This window comes from Drosophila obscura, unplaced genomic scaffold (assembly GCF_018151105.1).
Source record: "Drosophila obscura isolate BZ-5 IFL unplaced genomic scaffold, ASM1815110v1 contig_37, whole genome shotgun sequence".
Lineage (NCBI taxonomy): Eukaryota > Metazoa > Arthropoda > Insecta > Diptera > Drosophilidae > Drosophila > Drosophila obscura.
The window spans coordinates 1,592,166-1,598,165 of NW_024542825.1; positions in this window are offsets into that span (position 1 = coordinate 1,592,166).

Sequence of the window (6,000 nt, forward strand, 5' to 3'; positions counted from 1 at the left end):
GATCTGCTATAAAATATTCCGCCCCACATTAAGACCCACACTATTGCCTGCTTAGTTTATGATCTTCCCTTCTGTGCTTCCTTTCCTCGCCAGTTTCCATGGTGTCTTCGTTTTGGTACTCACCATTTGGGTCCTGCAATTTGAGGCATTGCTCCAAGTCCCTCACATCCTTGCTGCTGGCATTGTTCAAGTGTCCATAGAGAGCAACTGCTGCTCCAGTCAGTCCCAGTCCCACACCCACTCCCATTCCCACTGCCAGTCCCAGCTCGTGCTGCTCATGTTCGGGCTCCGTTTTCAGCTGCAAAAGAGGCGATGGAGCAGCATTGTCGTTGGCAATCTGTGCTGGCTGCTGCTGCTGTCCTTGCTCATCCTTTGGCTGCTCAACATATTCATCACACGACTGCAGCTTCAATTCAAGCGTTGGCTTCTTGTCTTGGTCATCATCAGCATCATCATCAGCATCATCATCGTGTTGCATCGTTTGGTTGGATGCCCTCGACGAGCAGTTGGAGTTGGAGGACTGTGAAGATGAGCAGCAAAAGGAGCTGCTGTGATTTGCGCTGACAACGCGCATATTTGTGTCAACAGCAGTCAAAGTTTCATCTTTGTTCGCCTCGCGACTGCAACCGGATCTGGACCTGGACCTGGATCTGGATCTGGACCTGGATCTGCTGCTGGGGCTCGTTAGGATGGCTTCATTCACGGCCACATGCTGCTGCTGTTGACTTGGCTCGAATTTAAAGTTGCCAACTGCAAAGAGAACAATTGAGGTTTATGGCATTAGCGAGGGGTTCTTTTTTAAGGTAAGAAAAATATTTATTTTTTTTTTTTATTGTAAAGTTTAAAGAGCAAGTTGTGGGATTTTTGGCATTAAAACTCTTTCTAAAATAACCCCAAAAATATCAAGCCGTATGTTTACCTCAGTCTGCCACCATCGACACCATTTTGTAGGCTTATTTTATATATTTAAATGTGGCGCAAAGCACCAATCACAGACAGACACAAGCCATCAATTCGTAAAGGGTTGACTCTCGCATTTACATAAGCGGCACAGCTCCGGCCTCGCCTCGGCTCGTTATGAAATCACAGCAACCCTTTTTTTTAATGTCAACCCCCTTAATCTAGGGCTCTCTCCAGCGCCATTTGAATAAGCTTCTGCTGCCCTCTGGTGGGCCATAAAAAAGGGGTTGATTTACATAAAAAACGTGCCGGCAGGCAGGCCGAGTCGTCCTTCATTTTAATATTCTACACCCCCTGGGGGTTGCACAGCTCCCAGTACGCACACTCGTCGAGCCCCTGAAAATATGCTGATAATGTAATATTTTTTTGTCAGCGATGGGGGGACGGGGGACTCTTAAAAAAGCAACCAGCCGCGGCACATTTCATTGGCTGAAGTGCCTGGACGCGGCATGTGGGCCTGCCAGCAGTAGCAGCAAAAGGGGGAAAAAAATGAAAAATATTTTCATGGCAAGGCGTTGAAATGTGCCCGAAGTAACTGATGCTTGAAATAGCGGCAGGACATCCATCGGCATCTTGTGTTCTTCTACTCGGCAGGGACGCTGCAGGGTAATTCCTGTGTGTGCTCCGGAATGTCGTTGCCGCCGTAAAGCAATGCGTCACATGGTTGAGTTTTCAAGTGTGAAAGTTATGGCTATGAAGTGGGCAAAAAGTGGAAGAAGCATTGGGGAATGCCACTGAATTTTCTGCACTATTTTCCAAGCTAAAATATTAAACATTAATTTGAGCTAAACTTCAGGGAATTTCATAGCATAAATAAATCTTTCTGTATCGCAAATCTTACTATTTGTCCGTGCCTTTGCTACTCCATTCTTTTGGCATTTCCCAGAATTTTATTATTCACTTTTTTTTGTCATCTAGTTTTTTATCTTTCAGCATTTAGAATCTGCGGTCTTTCAATTTCTCGCTTCACCAAACAAATCCCCCAGCCTGTTGCGCAATCTGACAAGAAGCAGACTTCTGAGGCGCAGGCCGACAAGGCTGGGCTAAGGATAACCCCGCAAGTAGCAAACGAATTGCAGGATGCGCTTACATACAAACAAAGACGATGAAAATTATTAGATTTTTTACCGTTTGACAGGGCATATTTCGATTGCACAAATAGTCGACAATTACGAGGAAGCAGCAGCCAGCAAAAGGAAAAGGTATGGATCTCAGGGTCATAAATTGTGTGTCAGCTGAGGGTTTTAATTAAGTACAGTGAGTGTGTGTGGGGGAGCCTATCAAAAGAGAGACCTGTCCATCCATCTCTTTCTTCCAGGTGTGTGGAATCAAAGGACTCAAAGGAGGTGTTGCTTGGGTCCGGCAGGTCTGCAGAGCACTGAATATACCGCAATACAGAAGCAACAAACGAACGAGCGAGCGAGCGCATCGTGGGAACAGCACATTGCGCAAAGGACAATGGCCAGGCAACCGTCAACCGGCAACCGGCAACCTCACCTAACCAAGTGCAATTTGGCTTTTGTGCCATGGTTGGCAGGCTGGCACTGCACCCGCTGCGTATTTCGGCACACAAAGTGTAACTGTAACTGTAACACTGCCAAAGCAGACGAAGCAGACGAAGAACACAACAAACAAAAGGTGAATCCGGGAATGATGATCACCCAGCATCACCATTGTGATCACTTCTGGCTACGCACCAGCATCGAAATGAAACAATGAGAAAAGTGATTATTGTTGCGACTTTTGCTCTTTTGTGCAAAGCGAAGAAGTGAATTTATTACAGGCAATGTTTCTTCTTGGTTCTAAGTCGCCTTTTTATAGGCAATTTTTGCCCAAAATCTTGTTGCGTAGAGCAGCATTTCCGACACTGCTATAAAGCAGTGAAAATTAATCAAGCAACAGATGAAGAAAATCACTCAAAAATGGTTAGTGTTTGTACTACTATTACTATGAATATGAATGAATATTATATTATAATATAATATAATATAATATAATATAATATAATATAATATAATATAATATAATATAATATAATATAATATAATATAATATAATATAATATAATATAATATAATATAATAAAAAAAAATAAATTGAAGTCTTAAATCTGTCAAAATGATTCTTGAAAACTGGAAATTGTTTCCACCAATGAACAACTGTCACAGGAGCTCAAGAGAGTGCAACAGTCATCTAAGCCATCGGCGTTTTTTTTCTACATGCTCGTAAATTTCTACACTTCTCAATATAGTCCCCGTAAAATGTGACCTTTATTCGAACTATTATAGATTTTTTACAGCAACTATGCGTATGGATTTGTAGCGGTATCTATGCTCAAGCATCGGCTCTTCTTCGCCCTCTCTGCTGCTCCTTTTTGTCATACGCTCGCGTAAGCTCGCACAAGACCGCCCAATGCATGTCGCCAGGCCAAGCAGAACCCACACACAAACACACACACATACACCGCTAAAGCTCTCTGCTGCTCCTCCTCTCTGGTCTGGTCTGATCTCATTTAAATAACGGTGCGGCGGCGGCGGCGACGCTGTCTCTCCGTCTCGTTCCTGCGCTCTGTTTAATGCGCTGCAAGCACGCAATGTGGCCGTTCTTTGCATACGCTGAGCACAATTAGCGCATTTAATTTGCAGTGCGTTGCAACCCCCCCCCCCAACCACAACCCCTCCCCACCAGCATCGTGAGCACATAATCGCTGCCACTGCCCGTGGCCCCCACCAGTTTTGACGCCCCCGCTTTTTACACGCCTTTCTACACTTCGCTGCTTGTTTGCATAAATTTCGTGCCAGGCACCTGTGTTTCCTTGCTCGCTCTTTGCGGCACGTCCCCGTCCTCCTCCCCCCTCCCTTTCGTACTTTGCATGTGCAACCGCTCGAGACGCCACGTCTCTCCTTGTCTGTTGCTTCTCCTCTCTTTTTTTTTGCGTTTTTTTTTACGTTTTGTAATTGCAGTTATTTGGCCACACCGCGCAAGTTATTAAAGCAAACAGCGGCAGCCGCAAAAAAAAAAAATCTTTTAAATTGCGAAAATTCATTTTAAATACATATATTTAATTTAATTTTTATTTCTATTGCATTTAAATGTGTGGCAGCTTTGCTGCAAATGAAGTGAAAATGTGTGGCAAGCAGCCAGCTAGGTAATTATAGGGGATTTGTTCAGTCAGCGAGGGATGGCAGCGAAAAGCTTTGCTGCAAATATTGGAATTGATTTAGGCTAGAATGAATACATTTATGAAATTAATTAATTCAATTATTTTTCATAAGATGCTCATACGAATGGTTGAATTATAGCCTTGGTAATTTTATTCAACAATCAAATTATATGTTGGAAAATCCTTAGATACATAATATTAAATTGAATGTAAAGTTCAAAAACTGTATCATTATTTCTAAAAAAATATACGAAAACATTGCCAAGCCTTTCCCACACAATTTGGTGTCCAGTTTTCGCTAACCAATGACCCGCAACATTTTCCTAATTTTTTTTAATGTTTTTCTAGTTGTTTTTGACATTTTTCTCACAATTTAAAATCGATGTTTTTGCCCAAGAAAACACTCGATTTAATGCTGGTTGCAATAAAATCCCTTTTATGGGAATACTTTTTTTATCCACACAAAGAAAATACGTTACGAAGTTGTGCAAAAAAAAAAATGATGTGATGGGCGAAATAATTTCAAGAGGTTAAAATGTCACTTAAGCGGATTCGATTTTTTGTATATACTTTTCGCACCGTTATTGCTATTTGTTTTCAAGCAATTACTTTCCCAAAATTTGTGCAGATTTTTGGGAATTTTAGCGCGCATTGAAATATTTTTGGATGGCAGCTGCTGCTGCTGCTGGTCTGCCCAAAAAAGGGGTGGAAAGGGGGCTATCACAAAATGTGGGCATGGCTCAAAAATACAAAAAAAAAGTAAAACTTATATGCGTACATCGATTTTCAACCCTGTTTTGCATGATAGGCAGAAAAACGTTCGACAGGAACAAAAAATTCAAAAAACTCTAAAGGCCAATAAAAAATTGTTGAAAAAATAGAATGGTGGGTAGAGGCGGCAGGGCAGGGACTGAGACAGGGGCAGGGCCAGCTAGGCATATACAATGACTATATATCAGCAGAGATATCATTGTGCTCATCACGCAGGGGGAACGGGTAGAGCGGCAGAGAGAGTGGAAATATTGGAAAATCGAAATCAAAAACAGCGCGTGCTCAACCGAAGCCGAAGCCGAAGCAAGCAGAAAAGGATGCAGCACCCTGGTCTGATGATCCTGAGAGTGTGCTGCGCATGCGCGCCTTGTTTGTTATTGTGTAACCCAATCCCGAACCTCTGTTAGGGTTACAGACAGTGCTGGTCCCTGGCCGTGTCCTCGGGGTTCTCCGGCTTTAAAATTGTTTCGAGTGAGTCGCCGATTTCTGACGCTGTCGCTAAATGTGGCGGAACTTGCAGCTTCCAATGGGTCTCGCATTTATCATCATTAAAGGCACACGCATCTAACGAATATCCTGCAGCATACCAATACCAGCCTATCCTATCGCATGGCATCCCATCCCATCGCATCCCATAATATCCTTTCACTTTTGTCAAAGGCTTGTGGCCACTGCGGGTCCCTTTGCCAGCTGTTCTGCTTCCTCTGTTTGTATAGAAATTAAATTTGACATGCAAACATTTTCCAGTTTGTTGGGGGTGTCTCTTGTCGTAGCGAAAGGATTTCAATTTGGTTTTGGGATTTCGATTGTTTGGCATCTGAATTCAATTCAAATTTGAGCTGTCGTCGTCGTCGTCGGCATCTGACTGACTTCCTTGTAACACGATACACACAACACACAAGAGAGTGAAAGTAATTTGCGACAAATTTCCACATTTTCCCCGAATGCCAAATGGCTTTTCCAGATGTTTTCCTCACAAAATCGTTTTCGTCTGGCTATGTGAAAAACTTATCCGAAAAAATTTGTTAGCTAAAAATGTTAACAAGCAAAATTAATGAGCCCTGCAACATGAGCAACGCGAAAATACATACATACATACGAGTGTA